Source organism: Ursus americanus, chromosome 4, assembly GCF_024610735.1.
Source record: "Ursus americanus isolate L20-20 chromosome 4, mUrsAme1.1.p, whole genome shotgun sequence".
Classification (NCBI taxonomy): domain Eukaryota; kingdom Metazoa; phylum Chordata; class Mammalia; order Carnivora; family Ursidae; genus Ursus; species Ursus americanus.
Genome location: NC_142130.1, coordinates 93804593 through 93821371, shown reverse-complemented (window position 1 = coordinate 93821371; position 16779 = coordinate 93804593). Strand labels below are relative to the sequence as shown.

Here is a 16779-nt window from a genome sequence, read left to right as displayed (position 1 = left end):
GTCTCCAAAAGCCAAATCATGCTTCTTCGCAACATGGAGACATTTTCTGACTTGGAAAACAAACACTGGCTTTATATGGCATCTCCTTGGGATGAAATTTTTTCACAAAATAACAAGGAATAACAAGACTTGAACATTTTTCTCGACATTATGAATGGAATCATCTTTGGTGTCCTTTGAAAGATCTCAGTAAAGGTTCAAATTGCCTTTGAATATTAAGCCAGTGATACATACATACATATCAGAAGAGACTTTGAAAGCATAATGTCAAGACTGAGCCACAGAGCACACTGGCTTTATTGGCTTTATCGTCCATGACCTACATGTGATGTCAGGTGCTTCTGTCCAAGGTTTTCTTTCTGTAACTACCACATTCTTTGGCTTCGATGGGGTGCCCACCTGGTCCTCCTCCAATCTCCCTGATTTTTCTCTCTGACTCTCCTTTGTTGACTCCTCTTCTTCATTCTGCCCCTAAAATTCAGCTGTGCCCCTGACCTTCTCTTGTATTTGACACAGTCCCCCTTATCCACACCCACAGCTCTACACAAAATAATCCCCAAAGCCATACTAACCTTCCACACTTTTTGCCTAACTCCAAATCCAACGGCCACTGGACATCCCACAGACATCTCGAGTTCCACCTTTTCAGACTGAAGGGCCTTGGAATCCACTCAGCGACACAAGCACCAGACCCATGGCCATTTCCACTGTTTTATCTCATAAACTCCAGACTTAACCACCGCACTCCAGCCTTCATGCTGTCAGTCAGAAGAATGTTCCTCAAACCAATAGTCCAATAGCATTTCTTAAAGTTTTGCTTAAAGCTTTTCAGCGCACCCTTCACTCCTGCCACAAGATGGCTTGAAGTTCAGTGAATGCACCATTTTGTCTCACACGGTCTATCTAGTAAAGTCCTTTGAATTCCTTCACATCCAGCTCAAACCTTGTCCCCACAGAGGCATCTCCCCCTGTGAGGAGGCTTGGCCATTTCCCTTCTTGGCACCAGGGTTCCTTGTAGCTACTTAACTCTGCCAATCACAGCTATCTGTTCATGTATCCCTTTCCTACTTTACTGTAAATGTTTTGAGACAGGAAAATATTGTATTCATATTTATTTAAACCTCAATACCTCGTATCACACTTTTCACATAATAGATGCTCAGTCAATACTGAGTGTGTAAATAAATATTTATCATTATGGGTCGCATTGTGTTTCTTCCCCTCAAATTCATACGCTGAAGTCCTAACCCCCGGGACCTCAGAGTGTGGCCTGGTTTAGAAATAGGATTGTTGCAGATGTAGTAAGACCGGCCGTGCCAGGGCAGGATGGGCCCCTAATCCAGTATGACTGGGCGTCCTTATGAAAAGAAGAAATGCGGACACAGACACACAGGTACAGCACCACGTAAGATGAAGGGAGAGATCAGGGTGATGCTTCCCAAGCCAAGGGACATCAATGACTGACATCAAAGCACCAGAAGCTGGGGGAGAGTTCCAGAGCAGAGTCTCCCTCGTGGCCCTCAGAACCAACCCTCCACACCTTGACCTCGGACTTCCGGACTCCAGGGTGTGACACAATAAACTTCTCTTGCTTAAGCCCCTTGGTCTGTGGGACCTTGTTAAGGCAGCGCTAGGACACTCTACGTTCACTAAGGAATAAACGGACAAGATGACTCAAAGCAGTTAATACCCGGACATCTGCGATATGCCTGTAGCGTGCTCTGCTGAGCCGCGAACACAATAGCAGTGTCAGACAGGATTCCGCCCACGAGCAAGGAGTTCTGTCAGCGTGTTCTTCCTCCTCTCTCTGTGAAGACTTTGAAAAGGAAAATGGTTTTTTCCACCTAATTTTTCCCCCACTAGATTTTTTTCCATTTGGAGAAAACGCAGCAGGGAGGAAGAGTCATCAAAGACAAACGGTTACGTTCAAGACTCTAGAACAGCTCAGGGGCTCTGTCCATTCAGCTATGTCCTGCCCTTCCTTGGGTCTTTCTGCCTCGTCCTGCCTCCCAGGGACTGCCTTCCCTTCTCAGGCCACCTCTAGGCAATCAGAGCATCTCGGTGCCTCCACGGAAACCATGTTCCCAGAGACAGAAAAAGAAAATGCTAACATGCAAACATCAACTCTAGTCAAATGCCAGGCACCCCCCTCGTGTCTTCCGCCGCTTCTCCTTGAGAACCCAGCACGGATGCCATGGATCAATGGGAGAAGCCAGAAATGTGCAAGAGAGACATTTCACTGACCTAAATCAGCCATGCTCAAGTCGTGCCGACCGAGTTACTGCCGCACTTGTGTCGGGGAATGTGGCTAAGGTTCTCACAGGGACTATGAACAGAACCAAGGCCCAGACGCTCAGGAAATTCCCCCTTGGACACCTGGGTTCCTTGTGGGATCTGCGTCCAGCTCACTCATATTCCCTCCACGCCAAATCTGGCTGAAAGTACACAGTTTTCACTAAAGATAACTCTGGCAGGGAAACCACAGATTTTAACGTGAAATGATTCGCAGTGAAAATATGACACTTTTTTAAAGTTCATTACAATTGTTAAACATCGGTGGACTTGTTAGAGAGTCGTCCTGTTCCACTTACCAACACCTCCTCATTTTTCCACTGGTATCTGGCTCTCGGTGCTGGTTGTTACACAACGGGTGGGGGTCACTTTCCTATAAAAAACCAAAACTGGAAATGTGCCCCAAGAGTTTTATTGAGAATATATATTCTATTTTAACAATAAAAAGAAACAAAACACATGAGTCGAAGAAACAAGAACTCAAATTTAGACTAAAATAAGTGACTTAGAGGCACCGTTTTCAAACCCTACTCATTTTCATTTTAAACCAGTATTTCCATTATCGCAACTACATGTACTTCTGAATAACAGTGCAACCGTATGCAGACTTAAGAGGAAAACAACAGGCCATCATTGTGACCATAAAACAATAAAGGAATTAACACTAAGCATAATCAAGATCATCCAAAATCCCAACCACTTAGAAATAAAGAAAATAGACTAAATGGTCAAAGAAGAAATTAAACGTGTAATAACAAATTACTTATAAAACAAAACAAATGAGACCACCACATACCATTCCTTAGGATGTGTTCAAAGTTGCTTTCAGAGGCAAATGCATAGCGTTAAGTATTTTCATTAGTAAAGAAAAGAAAACTTTAAAAAACTAAGCTCTCAAAGAATTCAAAAAACAAAAATTACCAAAAAAAGAGCAAGGATAATAAAACCAAAAGCAGAATTGAATTAATTCAAACATTAAAACAAAATATTACTGGGGCACCTGGGTGGTTCAGTCAGTTAGGTGTCCGCCTTCGGCTCAGGTCATGATCCTGGAGTCCCAAGATCCAGCCCCACACTGGGCTCCCTGCTCAGCGGGGAGTCTGTTTCTCCCTCTGCCCTTCACCCCACTCATGCTCTCTCTCTCACTCTCAAGTAAATAAATAAAATCTTAAAAAGATATATTACTAAGAAATATACACACACCCTTTCTTTAAAATGGACAGCCCTAGCATATCCAATAAACAGGGAAAGGTGGCAGAAAAAATAAAATGAAAAATGAGAATATAATCAAGATGTTAAGAGTCGTATGTTTGGAACCCAAGAGAACTGGTCAGATCTTAAGTCAGCCACTTGCTAGTTATGAGACTGAGAATATTTACCTTCTTAAGACTCCATTTTCTCTATAAATGAGAAATGCAAAACTTGTAAAGTGAGACGATAATGCTAACTACCTCCTGAACTTTTTGTGAAAGTTACGTAAGTAATTCACAGTTCCCAGGAACTAGTAAGCACTCAGGCAACACTCTGGGTCATTCCTAAGACTTACATGATGCTAGTTGGTTTGATTTACAAATCCCTACCATCCCGTCTTAACTCTTCCCAGGATATAATCACTTGACGTGGTCCCATAGGTCCACTGTGCAGGATGACATTTGCAATTTTATCTTCAAAATAATGCAATTCATAGAAATTGGTGAAAGTCCAAATTCTTCCAGATTTGAAGTGGAACCGACGTGGCTGTGGATGAGCTGGTGAGGAGGCAGCTGGTGTGCAGTGATCCGACAAGAGTCAAATGTCCTCCAAAACATATGTCCCTACAGCACAGTTCCACGCTACTAAGATGTTGAGAACTGACCTGGTTAGATCTGACTGCCTAAAGGAGACATTGAAATGGCAAAAGTGAGACAACGTCTGGGAAGAGAATAACAAAGAGCAAAGAATAGAATTTAGAAAACGTGAGTCAGGAGGGGGGAAAGAGGGGTGGGAAGAGATCAACTGGCTACACAGGAGAAAAGCCACATTGATGTCCCGACAGTGGCTAACACGAGCACCTCCTGCGTGCCAGCGACTGTTTCGAGAGCTTTTCATATGATTGCTCACAAGTGCTCTCCACACATCTACAAGGTGGGCGCCAATGTTCTTTTTGAGGAGAAACCTGCAGAGTGAAGTCACCAGCCTGGGTCCTGGAGTGATCATGGTCAAAGTCGGAATCTACAGCCAAGCTAAGTTGTCCCAGGGCCCACAGTCCTGCTCACTTCCCCTCCCAGTGTCACAGAGAAGTGCCCCAGGGAACAAAGAAGCCTACCCAGCATCAGCGTCAATCCTATAGGAGACTGTGGGGCCAGAAGCATTTGGACTTCCACAGTGCACTTCAGCGGAGTGGCTAAAATCAGACGGCAGATGACAATCCTTCAGGGAGAAAAAGAAGGTGATGGGGGAAGTGAGCTTAAACAAACTGTCCATCCTAGAAACCGACAGCTAAAGAGACAAGGGTCCAGGGGCGCCTGGGTGGCACAGCGGTTAAGCGTCTGCCTTCGGCTCAGGGCGTGATCCCGGCGTTCTGGGATCGAGCCCCACATCAGGCTCCTTCGCTAGGAGCCTGCTTCTTCCTCTCCCACTCCCCCTGCTTGTGTTCCCTCTCTCGCTGGCTGTCTCTATCTCTGTTGAATAAATAAATAAAATCTTTAAAAAAAAAAAAAGAGAGAGAGACAAGGGTCCAAAAAACATGGGCAGTAGGGTCCAAAATATGGGTGGGAAGGAGTGGAGCTGGTTGGTCCAGCCAGACAACAGGACAAGCAGGACAGTAATAAATGATGGCTGATGGAGAAACACGAGGAGGAGAGCATGGCAGAAAATAAATTCATGCTGCCAACATCTTTCCCAGAAGTTAAGTTTATGACGGGAAGAGAGTCTTATCTGTTAACAAGGAGGGGTTCATCAACACCAAAAACTGATCAAAAAACAGGCAATGGACTTGAATGGGTATTCCCGCACAGAAGGCATTCGGATGGACGACAGACTCATGAAAAGATGCTCACCATCACTCATCATCAGGGAAACACAAATCAAAACCATGATGAGATCCCACTTCATACCCGTTAGGATGGCTATTACAAAAATACATTTTAAAGAGTTAACAAGTGTTGGCAAGCTTGTGGAGAAACTGGAGCCCACCCTTGTGCAATGCTGGTGGGAATGTAAAAATAGTTTGGGGGCGCCTGGGTGGTGCAGTCATTAAGCGTCTGCCTTCGGCTCAGGGCGTGATCCCGGCATTATGGGATCGAGCCCCACATCAGGCTCCTCCGCTGGGAGCCTGCTTCTTCCTCTCTCACTCCCCCTGCTTGTGTTCCCTCTCTCGCTGGCTGTCTCTCTCTCTGTCAAATAAATAAATAAAATCTTTTTAAAAAATAAAAATAAAAATAGTTTGGCACTCTAGGAAACAGTATGGCGATTCCTCAAAGAATGAAACATAGAATTACTATATGATCCAGTAACTCCACTTGAGTTTCTACCCAAAAGAAGAAAGCAGGAACTTAAAGAGATATTTGTACACCCATGTTCGTAGCAGCATCATTCACAACAGCCAAAAGGTGGAAGCAACCCAAGTGTCCATTAACAGGTGAGTGGATAAACAGAGCGTGGTCTAGCCATACAATGCAATGGCATCCAGCCTTAAAAAGGAAGGACGTTCTGACACCTGCTACAACATGAATGAACTTTGAGGACATGACACTGAGTGTAATAAGCCAGTCATATAAGGACGGATACTGTGGAATTCCATTTATGTGAGGTCCCTAGAGTAGTCAGATGCATAGAGTCAGAATGTAGAATGGTGATCGCCAGGGGCAAGGGGACCGTGGGGAAAGGTGACTGATAATGGGCACAAGGTCTCCCTTGGGCATGTTGAAAGTGTTCTACGACTAGACAGTAGGGATAGTAGCACAATATCATGAATGTACTAAAGCTAACGTGGCCAACTTAATTTACGAATATCTTATCACAATAGTAAAAAACATGGGGGTTCATTGAATTTTAAGCTTTATGAGTAAAATTTATATTGATATTACACTCTGGTAAAACACGAAAAAGGAAGAAAAGAATCAAGGGTTGAAGGGAAGTCAAGATCAGAGCTAGAGGGGATGTGGAGGTCTTTCTATCACTGTAGGGCAGGTTTTCCCAAACCATGCCCACCAGACACCAAGACGACCTGTGTGTGTTTGGGGGAGTGCCTGGCGGTGGGAGAGAGGTAGATTGCAAGCTGGAGAACCACTGGATTAAGTAAAATTAGACAGGCTTCTTCACTGCAGGACTTTTTGGAAACTTTACAAAGTTAATGTTCAGAGTAAATTTCAAAAAGAAGATTCATAGGCAGGGTTGTCCAAATTTCTTTGATCCTAGAACAGTTTGTGAGGAACACATCCCACAGACTAACAAAGAAAGTAAACAGATAAAGAAAAGACTGACCAAGTGGGGTTATACCTGGGTCAACAGCACAGGTGAGGTGGGTCAGCAGGTGAGAGCCACAGGCTCTATGAATCTGAGTAACTAGGAACCAACCACATGAAAAATGCCTTTCCAGCCTCATAACTTGGCGTCTCTAACCATTTAAACCTCCCGCATGGTGCTTGGCATTCTCAGTTTTCATTAGCCTGAAAAAGCTCCTCCATATTTTACCTGATGGAAAAGCGTATGCAAACCACCTTGCTTTGGCATGCCACGGGGTGCTGCACGTGACCCAGGAGAGAGCTTCGGGGAGACAAGTGCTAACACTATGTATCGGAAGTCAGGAAAAAGTGCCTGTCAGGCAATACTGGACGTAAGCTCTACAATGTAAGTCTAAAATGGGAAGCAAAAATCTGTCAAAGAATACCGGAAGCAATTACTTACTTTGCATGTAGTTGAACTATTTTTCATATAAATTATTTTCTCCCTTGGGAGAGTCAGCTGGTAAAGTGACTCTTAGCAAAACCAAGATTCACAGGAGTCAGGATGGGAAGAAAAACTATACTCCTAATGATAAATCTTATTTGCACATTTTGGGGGGGTCACCTGATTAGTTAATAACTAGCAAAGAGGGAATGTGGGCATTATGTCCTTGAGAGAGCCAAGTACCAGAAACAAATCCAATTTCAGTTATTAGTGGGTTCTCCAGGAAACTCTGTGAGTGAGCTAAGGAGCACTGGTGACAGGCTCTATCTATGGCACGTTGACCACCATCCTTCCATCCACCTTAGTAAGGCCAGACCTCTACCATTTATGTGCCACACTCAAATTTCTCAATTCCTTAATCCACGTCCAATGATAATGGGCACCTGTTTCCCTCCAAAGCTGTCAAACACCTGGGCATTGTGCCAGGCTTCATACAAAACTGGGGCACTGAACACCCACTCTGACCTACTGCCCTATGGGCTGAATAATATTATCAATTATTATTGCTTAAATGTGTAATAGGGTATGGAGACATTTGTTTCTCTACTTTGTCCACAGAACATAAAACAGTAAGTTCAAACCGGCCAAAACTAGACAAGCAACACTCAAATGAAAGACGCAGCTCCTGGCATAGTCCTTGAACGTGGGGGCCAGGGAAAAACACTGAAAACGCCAGAATTTTCCACGCCCCTGTAATTGGGGTGGTAAAATTGATGGCAAGGTGAGGCACTGAGATTCACAAAAGTCTTATTTTTATTTGCCTCCCTTCCCAAGCCAGAGAAAAGTGAACAGAGGTGGTAAGTAGGAAACCTGAGGGAAATGGGCCTCTAGAGTAAAGTGCGGTCGAACCTCTACACCCGTCTTTCCATTTTCCAGAGTGAAGGAAGGCCCAACAGAAAGAAGAATTATTACCACCCCCAAAGATAACCGCCTCCAACAGAACCAGGACTTACCAGAAAGTCAAAGGAGATGTTGCAGAGAGGTTAAGAGGGTCGACTTGATATTACAAGCGTTCCCAAAGAGAAGAATAAAGGGAATGGGTGAGAAGAAATATGAGCTGACAATCATCCAGAATGGAAGATTCGAGTCCCCAAATCAAAACTGCAGCCTGGGTACCCATCACGATAAAGAAAGGTAAATCTACCCCTCCATATACCTAGAGAAACTGCAGAACACCAAGGGCAAGGAGAAAGTCTCAAAGGCTACCAGAGAGAGGCAAACCACCCACAGAAGCCTGACAATTAGAAGGACAGAAATTTCCCACGACTGAGAAATCAGAAGATAATGCAGTGTTACCTTCAAAACACCAGAGGGAAATCATTGCCCATCTAGAATTTTATACCCCGTTAAAATAACAATGCAAGAGTAAAGCCATAATTGAAACATTTTCAAACACAGAAATAGGAACTTTACCACCATGCAGACTCACCAAAAGAATTATTAGTGGATGCACTTCAGCAAGATATACAAACCCAGGCTTACATCAAGGAATACAGGACACAACAATGAGCATAGAAATTGACCAAATATGTGGTTAAATTTAATTTATGTCTGTAAAAATAACTACTTTTTCATGTTTAAAAAGTTAAAACCAAACACTAGGCAACAGTTAGAAAATAAAGGAGAGACAAAGTATGCTAAGATCCTTGTCATGATCCAGAAATTGACACAAATACTGAAAATCTTTAAACTATATGTGGTTAAAGCACACGACTCAAAATTAAGGATAATCACTAAAAGAATGGAAAACAGTCTGCAGCTTGAAAACCAACAAAGGGAGAAAATGGGAACACTGCAAAGTTTACTTATTCAACAGGAAACAAGTAATAAAGAGAACTAAAGAAAAAACTTGGTAAAGAGAAAACACGGGAAATAATAAAATTAAGTTCAAGTACTTCAGAAATCATAAATAGATTAAACTCACTTATTTAAAAACAGAATTTATCAGATTGGCGAAAAAAAGAAAAGGGGCGCCTGGGTGGCGCAGTCATTAAGCGTCTGCCTTCAGCTCAGGGTGTGATCCCGGCGTTCTGGGATCGAGCCCCACATCAGGCTCCTCCGCTAGGAGCCTGCTTCTTCCTCTCCCACTCCCCCTGCTTGTGTTCCCTCTCTCGCTGGCTGTCTCTATCTCTGTCAAATAAATAAATAAAATCTTTAAAAAAAAAAAAGAAAAGATGGGCGCCTGGGTAGCGCAGTCGTTAAAGCGTCTGCCTTCGGCTCAGGGCGTGGTCCTGGCGTTCCGGGATCGAGTCCCACATCGGGCTCTTCCGCTATGAGCCTGCTTCTTCCTCTCCCACTTCCCCTGCTGTGTTCCCTCTCTCGCTGGCTGTCTCTGTCAAATAAATAAATAAAATCTTAAAAAAAATAAAATAAAAAAATAAAAATAAAAAAAAATAAAAAAATAAAAAAATAAAAAAAAAAAGAAAAGAAAAGAAAAAAATTCCATCCATATGCAGATTCAAATGACACACCCAAAGTAAAGATAGAAAGCCAGGTGGGAAAGACACCTGCAAGAGTAGGGGTCAGGGGGAGCCCTAGTGCAGCTGTGTGAGACAGAAGGGAACTCAAGGCAAAAGCATCAGTACAACACAACAGCTCACCATGTAATTTTATGATACAGATCCTTGATTAACTTATAAACATGTTGCAACATAGCTCAAAACATACCACAAAAACTGGCAGTATTACAAGGATAAATTGCATTTTTACACATCCTCTCAGAAAATAGCACAAGCATGGGGCGCCTGGGTGGCACAGTGGTTAAGCGTCTGCCTTCGGCTCAGGGCGTGATCCTGGCGTTATGGGATCGGGCCCCACGTCAGGCTCCTCCGCTATAAGCCTGCTTCTTCCTCTCCCACTCCCCCTGCCTGTGTTCCTTCTCTCGCTGGCTGTCTCTATCTCTGTCTAATAAATAAATAAAATCTTAAAAAAAAAAATAGCACAAGCGAACCAAAAACTAGTAATAATAATGATCTAATGAAGAATGCTAATAAGCTTCATTCAATAAATAGGGAAACAGAATAAATCTAATAGAGTGTCTTTAATGTTTTACGTGGATAACTGTATTCGATATTTTGGTTATTTGTGTCTTCCTAGCACGTGGGAGGGTTTTACTTCCTGAACTTCTGAAGTTAGACGCCGCCATCTGACTTTTTCTGGCCAGTGAAATGGGAGCCGAAGTGCCAAACGCTGGGACTTCGTGGCAGGTGCTTGATTTTCTAGCTCTTTGCTCCGCTTCTGTGAGTGCACATTGATATAAACATGTCATAAGATCCAAATAGCATTAAATGATAAATCGGTACATGAAGACCAGCTGCCTCCCCAAGTAGCTTGGATCCGTAACAGACTTTGCTTATGTGAAAACAGACTTACAGCCTTAAGATCTCAGATTTGGGGGTTGTTCGTTACTGGGGCATAATCTAGACTATCTGATCTGATACAATATTGTCTGCAAATAAGAACAACTTAGTTTCTTTTCTGGTCTCATTGCATCAGCCAGAACCTCAAGTACAATGTTTAGTAAAAGCAGTGATACTGACATCCTTGTCTTGCTCTTGACTTTAATGGGAATTCTTTAAAGTCGCACCATTAATATGATGTTTATGTTAGGCATTTGATAAATACCTTTGACAAATTAAGAAAGTTCCCTTCTTTGGCATGAAACAGTGCTTAATTTTATTGATTCTTTTATTTTGGGTTGCATTGTTTGAAATAATCCTGTATTTTTTCCCTTCTTTAATTAACTGATGTTGTATATTAATAAAAACCTTATGTATTATTTAGGAACTTTCCATTTGTATTTGGAAGAGAGATTGTTAATAATTTTCTTTTCTTTTACTATTCCTATCTGAAGTTGGGAATTTTTGGTTTCTGTAATAGTTTGCACCACAGAAGGGCTGTTTTTGTTGCTGTTCCCTTCATATTTAGTGAAGTTCACCTCTAAATCTTTCGGGGGTTATTGTCTTTTAGGATGGGAGCAAGGCAGAATTGTGATTACAAGTTCGGTGTCTTTCAAAGAAAAAATTCAGTGTCTTTCATTGTTATTTTTTATTCAGGTTCTAGTTCCTCTTCAGTGAACTTCGTTACTTGTGATTTTTTACAAAATGATTTATTCCAAGTTTTGAAATGTATTGGCATAAAGTTGTTTTTAATATTCTATCACGATTTAACATGGTTTCTCGGGGCGCCTGGCTGGCTCAGTCGGTTGAGTGTCAACTCCTGATTTCAGCTCAGGTCATGATGTCAGGGACCTGGCCTCGACGCCTGCCTTGGGCTCTGCAGTCAGAGGGGGAGCCTGCTTGAGATTCTCGCTTCTTCTCCCTTCGCCCTTCTCTCCCTCACTCACACGCGATCTCTCTCCCCTCCCAAACAATAAAAAATAAAAATAAATAAATAAAATTGTTTCTCCGTGATTGAGGGCCTTAGTTATTTTTAATATGGTTTATTCATGCTCTTTTCTCTTTTTGGTTACATCTTGCTGGGCTTTATGTCACTGAGTCTGCAAACACCACTGTCCGTTTCATTCTCTATTTCATTCATTGCTACTTGTATCTACTTCCTTTTTCCCTTTTCTTGCCTTTTAAATGTTAACTTTTTTTGGTCTAGATTTTAGAATTAAATGCTTAATATATTTAAAATCCTAACTCATCTGTATGCTTGAAATACTCCATAATTTGCAAGAAAAAATGTGAGGCTTCCAAGCTACATTCTGAATTCGGAGGCAATCCGAAACCCCAGAGTCCCCTGCAAGCAACTTTTTATGCCATTACAAGATGCACAGAGAGAGACTAAACCCACCAATCACAATCAGCCACGATCCCAGCTCCTCCTCCTCCTCCGTATCCTCAGGCAACAGAAAAGCAGATAGAACATGATATCCAGAGCACAAATTAAAGCTCCAAGCGGAAAACAAATGATTCTCACCTAAGGACAGAAGCGGTCCAGGGTACTTCATTCAAATCACATGAAGGTATAGCTGAACCTGCCCTTCTTAAATATATTGACAGAGGGAGAAACAGCAAAGAGGTTTAACACCACAGAAAAGCAGGGACAGCAAAGGGAAGGAAATGTGCAAAAGACCAATGAAGAAGCCAGTCTGGAAGAAAATACACTGCCAGCAGTGGGTTATAAGTTCTCACGTAGGTCCCGGTGATACTCAGTGAACACAAGGGAAGTATCCCTGGATGGGTTGATATTTCTCCATCCCCGTCTCCATCTCTAGATGGAACATGTTTACCCTTGAGGTTGATTTGGAATATTTCATTAGATGGGGCCCCTGGGTGGCTCAGTCATTAAGCGTCTGCCTTCAGCTCAGGGCGTGATCCCAGGATCCTGGGATCAAGCCCCAAATCAGGCTCCTCCTCTGGGAGCCTGCTTCTTCCTCTCCCACTCCCCCTGCCTGTGTTCCCTCCTTCGCTGGCTGTCTCTGTCTCTGTCAAATAAATAAATAAAATCTTTAAAAAAGGAATATTTCATTAGAAACTGGAATGATTGGTACTATAAACAATGATTTTAAAAACTGTCGGCATAATGCCATGCACTTTAAGCTTTAAAAATGTCGACCACAGTCTAAGCTGCCAAAAAGGAAAAAAAACAAAAAAAGCTTTTACAATAAATGATCTGCTGCTATAAGATATTAAGAACATGAAATCAGGGGCATCTGCGTGGTTCAGTCAGTTAAGCGTCTGCCCTCAGCTCAGGTCATGATCCCAGGGTCCTGGGATCGAGTCCTCCATCAGACTCCTTGCTCCCTGCTTCTCCCTCTGCCTCTGCTGCTCCCCCTGCTTGTGTTCTCTCTCTCTCTCTCAAATAAATAAATACAAATCTTTTTAAAAATTTTTTTAAAAAGAACATGAAATCAGCAAAACAAGAACAAAAGCATGAGATGACAATGTGAAAGAAAGGATTAAAAGGGGCCCCTGCAGAGCTCAGGAAACATAGGCAGAGCCAAAGTGCAGTGACAAAACAAACAAACAAAGGACAAATGAGAAGAAACAGAGCAGACAGTTGTAAACCTAAACAGGAAAGCCCAGGAACGGCTCCAGATAATTACAGAGTCAGAGGTTCAATAAGAACGTCGAGGACCAAAATTTAGACAACCGATTAAATACTGTGCCCCGGACACTGGTCATTTTACTCCAGCAACCTGCCGTCGCACGAAAAAGCTAGGGCACATTTTTCTGGCAATTACTTTTAAAACACAAGGTTTATTTTTTTAATTCAATAAAAGAAAACTAACTTTGTTGCTTTATCTTCATGCCTCATTCTTGACCCAAAACAATCTTATTCAGCATGGTGAAGTGCTTAGCACAAAATGAGCCAATAATAATAATAATAATAATAATAATATTATTATTATTATTATTATTATGGCTACTTGTGTAGCTCTTATTTAAACACTACCACTGCTCTAAAGCTTTATTTACATAGATCCATTTAATCCTCCTACTCTCCCCCAAGTATGAAATAAGCACTATTATCTCAGATGTCAATGGAGGAAACTGAGGCACAGAGAAATTAAGGAACATGCCCAAGGTCACACAACAAGTTCCTGGCAGAGCTGGCACTGTGAACCCAGGCATCAGGGTCGAGCCCACGCCCTTTGTCTCAACAGTACTGACTGAATGAGTAAATGGAAGATCAGCTACTTTATTTACTCAACTTCGTCCCCAATGACTTCTGCTACAAATTCTAGGTTGATTTGTTTTCGAATGAGTCTCATTACCTGAAACCCAAATCTCCTAATTCTGGGTTTCAACTGCAGTCCATGTTGGTTGCCAAGATCTCTCTAAGTCATCTTGGCCACCCGTTGACCTGTCCTATTCAGACAGGCTCAGACAACTCGCACTGCCTTGCAGGCAAAGAAAAGTCATCAAAACCCACAGGAGACCAGCCGCAAAGCTCGAAGGGACCCCATCTTCAGGCCAGGGGCAAAGGAGAAGAGCCTGGCATTAGGAGGGCTGGAAGGAGCCCTCACCCATTCAAGGGGCTTCCCTGGGGACAGAGAGAGGAAGCAGAACCATGCCACCGGAAGCAGAGGGAGGAAGATCGGGAAAATAGCACAGGAGGTCACAAGCCTGGGGTCTCCCAAGGACACTCATGAGGGAGAGGAGCACAAACGAGGCTCCTGGGAGCTCCTGACTGTTGACAGTTACGTTCAGGTGCACAGAGATGTGGTAGTTCGAGGTCTGCCAGGTTCATCCGAGTCAGCATGCCTGTCATCTGGGGAGAGAGGCGGACGAGGACCAAGCAGCATTTCACGGCCACTGGAACCAGGATTCAGGATCAGGATCTAGTCCTGGCAGAAAACCAGGCAGAAATTTGATCCAAAGTTGGGTCAAATGGACAAGCATCCTGGGGAGGCAAAGGGTTCCCCTGGGACACCGGAGCCTGGCTCAGAGCCAAGGCCAACTCCGTGCTCAGGAAGGCAGCGACGGAGCCCCCAAAACCCTTCTAGGATCGGTCCGAACTGGCCCGAGTCTGCAGCTGCTGCTGCCGGCCTGGCAGGCCCGAGGAAGGACGGCTGCCGGCTGGCGTCCTCTGAGGAAACGAGGAGGATCGGCACCTGCTCGAGGAAGCTCGGTCAGGCACGCAGACGCTCCTAAAATCGGACATCCACGGTGGTCCTTGTCTCTTCAAAGTACCCACTTAGAAATTCTCCAAGAGAAACGGTGCCCGTGATTTGGAACAACCTTTGAGAAGACAACACTGTCCTTGTCAGTGTTTTCAGATGACAACTTAGCGAAATATCTTTACGCTCTGAATTGCATGTGCAGGAGCTTAATGCCAATGGACCACAAAAGTTTACTTATTTTTTAATTTACCTAACAAAGGACTATAAAAGATGAATTGACTTGAAAAGGGAAAAATGAAAGACAGAAAACAGGTCTTACTACATATGCAGCCATTCCTTAAAAGAAGAGATAGATACCTGTATTTTTACCATGCAGCACATTACATCCCCAGAACTTAGTCGTCTTATAACCGGAAGTGTGTACCTTTTGATGCCCTGTACCCATTTTCCCCACCCGCCCTCACCCCGCCTCTGGCAACCACCAACACATTCTCTCCCTCTATGAGTTCAGTTTGGGGGTGTTTTTTTTAGATTCCACATATAAGCAAGAACATGTGTCTTTCCCCGTCTGTTTATTCCACTAAATGGAAGATATTAAATGCTCTCTTTGAAGTTATTTGCATATTACATGCACCTGTTACAGAAGAAACACCATAAAAGATGTGCACGTACGAGACCATATAACTTCACTAAAATATTTTAGTACGTGTGAGGATGGGCAGAATCAGAACGCATTTATGCACAAATGTGACTCTAGGAATCTCCATCTATAAAATACTCGACAGCCATCCCCACTCCCCGCACTCCCGGGAAAATGACACCTCCCCAGATGCCTATCTTTATTAAATTCCCCTCCTGCATTTCATGAAGTAAGGGCAGAAACAGCAAATGAGGGAGAGGAGGTGATGTTAATATTTACAACAGCCAAGTACATAACAGGGACTTTTGTAAGTTTGTCATGCTAGCATAAAAGAAGGGTGAAAACTAACTTCACGACATCCAATTACTGCAGACTCAGAAACGGCTGTCTATTGGAAGCTGTATTATTCCCCAAGTCAGACACCTAAACAGGAAAAAGACAAAAACAAAAAATCACCTGAGTGTCTGTGGACAGATACATACGGAGAACAACTGAATGGTATTCAATCCTAAGAAAGAAGGAAATCCTGCCAACGCGAATGAACTTGGAGGGCATCATGCTAAGTGAAAAAGAAAAAAGGAAAAAAAGCCAGGCAAAACACTACTGCACAATATAACATATGCAAAATTAAAAAAGAAAAAAAAAGTGGAACTCAGGAGAATAGAAAAGTGGTTGCCGGGGGCTAGGAGGTGGGGGAAACAGGGAGAGGTCCTGAGGATGTATGCATAACACCATGAGCATAATTGATAGCTCTGTGTTATGTAGTTTAAATGTGCTGACAGTCGAACTTAAATGTTCTCATCAAAGGAAAAAAAAACCCACCAAGGTAAATTTAAAAAAAAAAATAAATGCACTGATAGACCAAGTTTGATGAAATCTGATCTGTAACTATCTTCCTTTCCTTAATTTAAAAAGAAAAAAGAAACAGGACAAGCCTGAGGACCCGCGGTCCTCCTGAGCGCAGGGCACTCAAAAGCGCCCCCCTCCCCCGCCGGGAGCCACGCGCCCTGGCCCCGCGCCCCACCAACCCCGCGCCCTCACCTCCCAGCCCCCGCTGCCCCACAGAGCATGCACCTCCAGCACTCCCCGGGCCCTCACCTGGACCCCCGCGTCCCCCGCGCCCGGACCTCCCTGACCCCCACGTGCCCCGGTGCCCGTACCTCTCGGACCCCCGTGTCCCCCCGCATCTCCCCCCCCGCTCCCCCACCTCCCAGACCCCCGCGTCCCCCGCGCCCGCACCTCCCGGAACCCCCCCCCAGCATCTCCACGCCCCCAGAGCCCCGCTCCTCCCGCACCCCTGCACTTCTCGCGGCCCCTGCCCCCGCACCGGGTCCTCCGCACCCCC

The 16779-nt window shown here is 43.8% G+C and overlaps 1 protein-coding gene across 2 annotated transcripts in view; it reads right to left on the bottom strand.

The window, feature by feature from the left end:
* The window catches only part of B3GALT5 (beta-1,3-galactosyltransferase 5), a 43120-nt gene that overhangs the window by 26203 nt on the left and 138 nt on the right, over window positions 1–16779 (bottom strand). Inside the window, exon 1 of one of the 2 annotated variants that reach the window (XM_045813529.2) lies at window positions 2592–2695. The exons of the other annotated variant lie outside the window; for it this stretch is intronic. The gene's annotated coding sequence lies outside the window, so the exon portion shown is untranslated. Of the gene's footprint in view, window positions 1–2591; window positions 2696–16779 lie in introns of those variants that run through there. 2 annotated transcript variants of the gene reach the window in all.